The following is an 8,963-nucleotide window of genomic DNA, read 5'->3' on the forward strand; positions in this document are numbered from 1 at the left end:
GGACACAGGTCACCAAAAAGAGCTACAAAACCAACTTAGTTCTTACCTGCTCCCCACGGGCTTTATTTTACTCTGAATCGTGCAATGCTAAACCTGTGACAAGGCATAAGGAGACTCTCTGGCAATTGATAGTGAGCTGAAGGAATTAACTGCAGGGATATAGTGGCTCACCTTTGCTCCAGGAAGGACATCTTTCTTTTTGCTGTAAGATACCTACTTTTTTTTCCTTTTTTTCTTTTTTTTTCTTTCCCAAGCAGTAAAGTGTCAAACCCACAAAGGAAGCGATATAATTAGTGCTGGTACCTACTACAAACCCGGGTCTCTGAAGAGAGACCAGTGCAGCTTTTCAAATGTCTACCATTTTGAAATCAGAAAAACATTTTCTAACAGACAGAAGAATCCCTCTTGAATCCCCCCTGGCCCTTTTGAATTCACGCCCTGCCTTACATCAAACGCTTTTTTGCTGATTAACTGCACAATCAGGTCCCTGCAGATCAGGGGAAGAATGGAGAAGAGAAAAGCAACCTCTTTTCCAGAGAACAATACCATTATTTCAGCTCCATTGGACAGGAATGTGTGATTTCACAGCCCACTGCCCTTCTCTCCCATCTCCAAAAACACTGCCAGAGATCCACTGCTCCAAGTCCCCACCCATTAGTACCCAGATCCAGCATTTACAACTTGGGTTCAATGTTTGTGCGTGGGGGATACAGACATACATGCATACATATATGGAGAAAATATCCAAATCAAAACCAACTCCCAAGCCCAAGAACAGATACAAAGGAAGTTTAGTTTATTTTTAAAAATAGCTAATATCTTTTTTCTTTTATAATGTAAAATTTTAGTTCACATGGACATAAGTTATGGTTTTGGGTTGGATTTGGTATGAAGGTAGTGAAAAATGAAAAGAAAGGATATTTTAAAATTAAAATAACACAGCAATTTAGAAAGAAATACACTGTGGGTTTTTTTGTTTTTAAAGACAGGTAACTTAATAAAATGCCAGCAAATACAGTTGAAATTTTAAAAAAGCCTTCACACCCACAAAAGTGTATGAAAGTTTAGTGCTTTCTCACTAAGCTTGCTGATAAATTGTTCTCACTGACGCATGGAAACATTTCCATTTTACACACATCTGTTGAAATCAATTGTTGAAGAACTGAGGAACTGTGTATTTGAAGAGGAAGCGACTGCACAGTCGTGTATTTGTTAGTTAACAATATGGCAGAAAACTTTCCAAAAAGAGACTCACCAAGACCTTTCCCTGTGAGAGGGACTCTCACAGTCAATGACTCTCTCAGTCTTTTTTGATTAGTGTTTCAACGATTCCTGTGTTTTACGATTTGCAGGGCAAGAGAAATGCTAGAGATCTTCCCTCCCTAGCCCTTAAACTTTGATATCTCCTGATTTCAGCTCAATCGCACGTACAAAAGGAAAGGCTCTTGTCATGAAAGTGCACTGAAGTGACCTGGTGTGTTTCAGTCGGTCACAATTAAATGCCCTGCTTGGCTCAGCCCGCGGCTGCGGGAGGAGCGGGAGGGGAGCGCGGCCGGCCAGGGCGCTCCGGGAGGGAGCGGAGCAGCCTCCCCCGTGGGCTCGCACCCACCGAGCCCCCCCGCAAACGCTCCCCACCCACAGCAATAATTACTATTCTAAATTTGACTAATTTAGCGGTTTGTTTTGCCCGGGCAGAGGTTGCTTTTCTAATTGCGGGAAAGAAGTCCAGCTTTGAAACTGAAATAGACACAAAATAGTTGCAATCTCTTGGGCAGAGTAGCCCCCACCCCCCCAGACCACACCTCTCCGATCCGGGACGGCTGGGGATCAGTTTTGTTCCCCCAACACCAGCACTGCCGAACAAAAGAGAGAAAGAGAGAGAAAATAATATTTGCTCAGGTCCCCCCTCTGTTCGCCTTTGATTTATCTGTTTACAACCGGGACCCCCTCAGTTGAAACAAAAAATCAATGAAAATGTAGTTGGAGAAAAGGCGGGCAAACTACTGGAAAAAAAAAAAAAATTTGTGAATGGAAGAATGTGTTTGTGCATTCATTGTTAAAATAAAGAGCGTGCCGTGACGTGGCCACCGGGGCGCCAATGGGCGGCGGGGTAATATTTTTAAACATCCTCCCCGGGAGCCAATGGCGGAGGCGGTGGCAAAGACTAGCGCAGGGCCGGGCCAATGGCGGGGGAGGTATGCTAATGAGGAGTTGGTCAGGCAGGAGCTGAATGTCAACTAGTCAAAGATGGAGGCTGGAGCGGGGAGGCCATGAGGTTGGTACCGGAGGATTTGCCCACGTTCGGATCGATCAGGGACCCGCGCCGAGGCGCGCCCGGGGCGGCGGCGGCGGGAGGCGGGCGGGGGGCTGCGGAGCCGCGCCGCTCTCGCCGCCTCTTTTGCGCCTCTTTTGGCAACTTTCCCCCCCGCGGCGCGGGGACCCGTCCGTCGTCCCTCCCGCTGCCAGGTACCGCGCGGGGCCCGGGGGCCGCCGGCCCTGCCGCCGCCCGCGGCCGCATCCGCCCGCCCGGGCGGAAATGGCGGGAGCGCGGGCCCGGGGGGGCGTGGGGTGCCGGGGGGCGCGGCGCTGACAATGGCCCGCGCGGAGAGCGGCGGCGGGACGGGGGCCGAGCGGCGCCCCCCGCCCGGGGCAGCGAGGGCGCGGGGCGGGGGGACCCGGCGGGGAGCGCGGGGCCGGGCGGGGGAGGGGGAGCCGCTTGACGGCGGCGCCCCTCTCCCACCTCCCGTGCGGAGGCTCCCCGGCGGGGCCGTGCGTTTCCCGGAGAGGTTTTCCCGCGGAGCGAGCAGGGCGGGAGCCCTTTCCTCCCGCATTGTAAGTGTGGCGATTCCCCGAGTGAAGTTTGGCTGGTCGGTTTGCGTTCTGGCGTGCGATCGATAAGAGGTGTTGAAAGCATCGGGCGGCCGGAGCCGCCGAGAGCGGCAGCGGGGCTGGGGATAAAACTTGGGAGAGGCAAGAGTGGGGAATGGGCGCCCGTGTCCGCCGGGAGCGGAGCGGGGAGCGGGGACGGCACGGAGCGCATCGCCCGTGCGCCGAGCAGCGCCGGGAGAGAGACGAGTGCCGGCGGGCTGGGCTGGAAATCTCTAGATAGTGGTGATCTTTTTTTCACCCCTTTCCTCCTCTCAAACATTTCACCTATGCAAACACTCCTGAGAAACTGAGTGGGATCCCACGAATGAAATTCCTGTCGCCGGAGCCGAGCGCTCCCTCCCCACCCCCAGCTCGCGCGAGGGCTGTTTCACGGGAGGGTTCGCGGCTGCTGCCCGCTCTCATTGTGCCACAGCGCTCCTCCTGCAGAATACTATTCACATTTTTAATCGTAGCAGAACTCCTGTCTCTCTAGATACCACGTAGAATTGTTTTGCTGAAAGATCCTGTTTTAGAAGCCCCCTCTTTTTTTTTCCTTTTTTTTTTCCTTTTTTTTTTTTTTTTTGTTAAACCCCCAAAGAGCGAGGCTATAAGTCACATGCTATCTCCAGCCAGTATTTATATTGGCTTAATATTTAAATCTCGTAAAAGTAATGCTTTGCTTAAATAGTCCAGAGTTTTTGCAATAAACCAGGGTGCGCAGCCCAAAGTGTTTCTTTGGCATTCTTGCACTTTGCCCCAATTCCGCTCCGTTTCCCTCCAGTGTGTGGTCTTTGAGTTGTGTAAGGAAAGCTCGTACCCTCAAATACAGACCTGAGGCTCTGGAATGAAAAAAAAAAACAACTTTCTAAGGTTTAACACAAATTCTTTGAGTTTTCTTTTTCTTTTCTTTTTCTTTCCTTCTTTCTCTCTCTCTTTTCATTTTTTATTTATTTTTTTAAATAAATCTCCAAACCAGCCTAGGTTTCTGAATTAGGGGTAAATTATTGTTAAAAAGAAAAAAAAAAGAAAAAAAAAAAAGGATAAAAAATTAAAAATAAGGGAGAAAACAAGAACGATACAATTTAAGATTCTAATTGGGTTGGGACATTTCCAAATCAATTGGCTTTGCGTTAATACTACTATGATAAAGTGACCACTAGAATTCATGTAGTGTATTTTCTCACTCAACCCAAACTCCCCCAGAACCGAATTAGTTTAAGTCATTTTAGCATTTGGTATGATACTTACTTGTCTATACAGTTCATGGAAAGTTGTTTTCAAGTTTGGATTTCTTTGCATAGAATTTCTTGGCATTGTTTGAAATAAAATAATTTTGTAATTTCTCAAGTGATTCTTATTTAACAAATAGTTACATTTTCCAGCTTTAAGTTTGAAATTGTCTAGAGAAACAAATGGTAAAGAGTTTGAGCCTAAAGATTAAGTTGACTTTTAAATGTTACTTATTGCTAAAATTATTTGGAATGTCTGATTTGTAATGATTAACTGATGTTTTCTCCTTACTACCCATATATTCTTTTTGAAAAAGGAAAAATTACAATAGTAATGTTTTCATGCAAGTAGGTGATTTTTAAAGGTCTCTCACTGCTGGATGGCAGTGGTTTTGAAAGCTTGTTTAGATGCCTCTAAAATAGCAAGACTTCCTTAGCAATTAGAAGTGAATAATTTAACTAGAAGCATGTATGTAATAAATACCAATTATTCTAACTGATATTTAAGCTGATTCAAATGAAAGCAAGAGAAAGGATGTTAACTTATCCTCCATTGTGTCTTTTAGTTCATTACACCTACTTTTGTAAAATACTAGGCTGCTAAAATGCAAGCAAGGACAATCCCAGTTCTGGTATTTGCTTTAACATGTTCTAATGCAGTACATTTACTATTGATAAGGGGGGAAAAAGTCCCTAAAGCAAGCTTATCTAAATTCTTGCTGAAATTAATTGAAGAAGCAGCTGTGAAATATTAAAATCTAATTTTAAAGAATGACATTAATTCAATGTGGTTGTTGAAGAAACTCCTTTTTTTTTGAATTTAACAAATCTGTTTTAGACTAAAACATGCACAGAAGCCATCACTTGGAGAAGTTTCTGATTTATCATTTATTTTGGAAAGTCTCTGAAGTATACTGTTGTCCAGAGCCCTTTTTCTGTTGTACTACTGGCAATTATGATGAGCAGTGCAATATTAAAAGGGCATTGGCTGGCAGAAACATGACCCCCTTTAGCAGCCCACCCTCTTCAGAGTGGGCAAACAACCCTAAAATAGATGCCTCCTCCAGTGTATTTATGCACGTGTGTGAAATAAGGTTTTATACATGTGGGAGTGGTTTTAAATAAGGAGAGAGATTCTGGGTTATACATTTTTATGTGTCTGTCTATAGAAATGGGCTGGAATAATTTAAACATGCTATTTCAGACATAAGCTCCAAACATTTCTGAGAGCTTTCAAGGCATCCCATGAGGTGCTTTGTTTACCAATAGCTTGTGAGTGATTAGTTACTAATTTTTACACTCTTCCATATAACATCTATATTGAAATTTTTAATGATTTCCTTATAGTTTTTCCCCTCAGAGAAACTTTCTCCTATATGTTTAAGGTGGTCCCTAACAATGTTTACAGGGATTTAATGCTGTTGATTTGTTTCTAAGAATCTGTGGTGTTTATGCTGTAATTTTTGAGTGGTCACACACACAGATGTGTGAGATTGAAGCACAGGCACTAGATATTTTTGTACACAGGTCTCATCATTTCTGTAACATTTTCCACAGCAAATCAAAGCACTATGTATTTATACCATTCTATATATACACCACACCCCCCAGGCTTTTTCATCTGTACTGGTCAACCATGACAAAATCACAGCACAATTAAGAAAACTTCTGAAGGCACAGGAAAGGGTTGGCACTTTCTGTGATTTATTTAAATTGTGTAGTTCAGATTCATCGACCGACCAATTTGGGTTTTATGGAAGCACATACATTTGGGGATACTGAATTATGTCCCTTCTTGGTTTATTCTCCATTACAGTAGAAATATATTTTATTGTATAAAACCTTTATAACGTACCGTGCCTAGATATACTGGGCATGTAGCAAAAGACTTGAATGGTTTGTTTAACAAGCCATACTAACAGTGGTCTTTTTCTATCCCTCTCCCTTTTTTTCCTCTCTTTCTGTCATTTTTTAAACTAACTTTTTGTTGTTTTTCTTTTTTTGTTGTTGTTGTTTGTTTGTTTTGTTTTGTTTTTACCTTGTCTAATTACGATTGCAAATAAACTTTGTCATGCAGAGTTTTATTTGGGCTAAACATAAAAACGTTATTGTGGTTAACACTGTAATGTAACAGTCCCTTACAAAAGGATGCAGGGACAGCTGTGCAGAACGTGACAGTGGCTGCTGGTATCGCTGGCTCTGACAATGTTGCACTACTGTCTGCACAAATAAAGCAGTGCAATAATATTGTCAAAGCATTTGGTTCCAGTCCTAATACATCCTTTATGATCAGTTACTGTTGCACACCCAGCCCCTGACATTATGGCATTCTGTAGTTATTTAATGCATTTTAGTAGGGAACCAGCCCCCTACTCTGATTTCTTCCCTCCACCACAAAGGCTCAAACGAGCATTGAAATGCCAAGATCATGTAGAAATTGCTTAAAAAAAATCCCTACCCTTGTGTTTGTTTGTTTATTTTGTGTTGGGGTTGAGTGGTCTGTATGGAAATTCCTTGGGTTTTGTTCCCCGTTTTGACTGCTTCAGTGTACAAAATGGATTGCCCTTTCTGCCACTAGCTTGGGTTTGTGTGTCCAAGTTGCAAAATAAAAAGCTGGCCTATTCACATTTTAAAGCCCTCTTGTCCTCCTTCAGAGCAATCACCACCTTTAAAAATATGCCGACCAGCTTTGAATATTTTCTTCCTTCTGCTCTAAAAATTAGGGGTTTATGAACCTAAAGATGTTACTGTTGTGTATAGAATTCAGTGACTTTAATATATAGCCATGTATTTACAGACAATTTAATTTTTCTTCCTATTGATGTATTTTTCAAGTTCCATTGTATTTCACTTTTAGAGAAATTACTGTTAAGATTAAAGGAATATTGATACCTTCATTTTAATTTTAAAAAAAATAGTACAAGATACCTAAATAATAATCAATAGGATTTGAAAGACAATCTGTCCCTGCGCTTCCCAATAGCAACGTGGAGCAAGGCTGAGAGACGTGAGGATGATGTAGGCCTAAGAACAGGAACACTGCATTCAGAATTGATCTTTAAATAACAATATGTTGGTGACTGTCACTCGCGGTGTAGTTGGAGGCAGATGTGGTATTTTCGCTTGCAGCTGCTAAGAAAGGGGTTTGGAGGGCTGGGGGATGGGACCTTCCTCTCTCTCTTTTTTTTTCCTGAAGCCTTGAGCTGTTACCTTGGGAGCAAAGGGTGGGGGTGGGGAGAGCCGTCATATTGGAAATCAAATCTAGGTAAACGAGTGCTTTCAGATTGCACAGCACATCCCAAGCCAGGATGTGCTGGTGAATGAGCCATGGGGAGGCAGAAAATGGAGGACCACATCCTAAGGGGGGGAGCGTGTCCCATTTTAGAGAGTTGAGGAGAAGCCGAATCCTCAATAATGCGCTCCAGTTCTCCAATGACTGATGGAGGAGACAAAAGATACCTTTTCAGCCCTTCTGTTTCTGGGGTGAGCTGAAGGCTGTGTCCCTTGCACACCCAGAGGAGAAGGCTAAGCCTCCATGCCTGAACCAGAGGCATGGTGCTGGTGGCCCATACCATGCCATTCCCAGGCCTCAGTGGAGGTAACTCGAGCCGGAATGGCTCCCTTTCTCTAGAGCTTTTCTTTTCATCCATCTCTGCATTGTAGCACGGTTGGCATTTTTGTGTGTGTTAAGGAATGGGGAGGCTTATTTAGCTTTGGCACTTTCCCCTCGTCTTCCCTCTAATTCTTGATTAATGAAGAGGTAGGGAAGAGTGAAATCTCTGAGGGATTTGCTAGGGAGTGTCTTCCCCCCTCGCCATCAAAACGAGTGCAAGAGTGACCAGAATGGGAGCATGAAGGGCCCTTTGCTGCCTCTGGCCAGGGAGGATGGGAAGGAGGGTGGACCAGCGAGTAGCTGGAAGCCACCCTTGAGCAGGGCAACGCTTTGTTCTGGCCCTTGTGTGTGTGTGCGCTCGTGTGAGCCCATCAGCGAGTGGAAATAAGTGCTAGTGAAAGCCTTGCTGGGCCTGATGCTGGGCTGTAAGATGGCCTCTCAGACATGTGAGCCTGCCTTGTTTGGAGGTGGAGAAATCACAGGGGGAATAGATGCATAGTTATTTTCTTGTATGAAGTTATGTCTTTAAAAATAATATGGTCACTACGCTTTAAAACCTCCCCTGGGTGTGGGGGGAATTTGAGGCGTGTGATACAGGGAAAGGCCTTTGTGATGACAAGGACCATATCCCATTCGGAGAGGGACAACCTTCTGAGGGCTCCTGGCTTTGGCTGAGGCAATGGAGCCCACAAACTCCCTTAGCTGAGCGCCAGCTCTGTGGAAGGCAGGCCCCAGGGGTGTGAGGGGAGAGGACGGGGTTCCCTGCAGATTTGGGCCTGGGATGGAGGTTACACATTCCAAACCCTCCCTTCCCCACTTTTTTTTTTTTTTTTTTTTAACCCTGCCTGGCTGAGGAATGTAACAGCGAAAAAAAAAAAAAAAAGCACTGGAGGAAAGAAAAAAAAAAGAGAGAGGGGGGATTCGGAAGCAAAGGCCCCTTCAGGAGTCTGTATTTGTGCAAGGGAAACCATTTGCATGTGTGTGGAGATGCCAGAGTTTGTCTCCAGTTGGGTCGGAGGGGGAGGGCGCGGGAGGAATGCGGGGAATCAGGTCGGGCTGCGGGGGGAAGGGCTCCGGCAGAGCCTCCATCCTGTTGTTGCATAAACTTGTTAAAAGAACCCCTCCTCTGTGGAGGCAGCACACATAGGGTATTAGTGTGGTGGAGGAGGCCAGACCTGCGCCCTGGCTACACAACCAATTGGAGCGGAAAGTGAAATCAGATGGTTTAAGTTTTCAGAGGGATTTTTTTTTTT

The 8,963-nt window shown here is 44.8% G+C and overlaps 1 long non-coding RNA gene across 2 annotated transcripts in view; it reads left to right on the forward strand.

Annotated features, from left to right (window-relative positions):
- Positions 1 to 2,197: 2,197 nt before the first annotated feature.
- The window catches only part of LOC107211842, a 12,267-nt gene continuing 5,501 nt past the window's right edge, over positions 2,198 to 8,963 (forward strand). The window contains exon 1 of one of the 2 annotated variants that reach the window (XR_004499553.1): positions 2,198 to 2,275. This is a non-coding gene — a long non-coding RNA (uncharacterized LOC107211842). The remainder of the gene's footprint in view (positions 2,276 to 8,963) is intronic. The other variant, XR_001524310.2, reaches the window with a different exon arrangement.

Source organism: Parus major, chromosome 15 (assembly GCF_001522545.3).
Source record: "Parus major isolate Abel chromosome 15, Parus_major1.1, whole genome shotgun sequence".
Lineage (NCBI taxonomy): Eukaryota > Metazoa > Chordata > Aves > Passeriformes > Paridae > Parus > Parus major.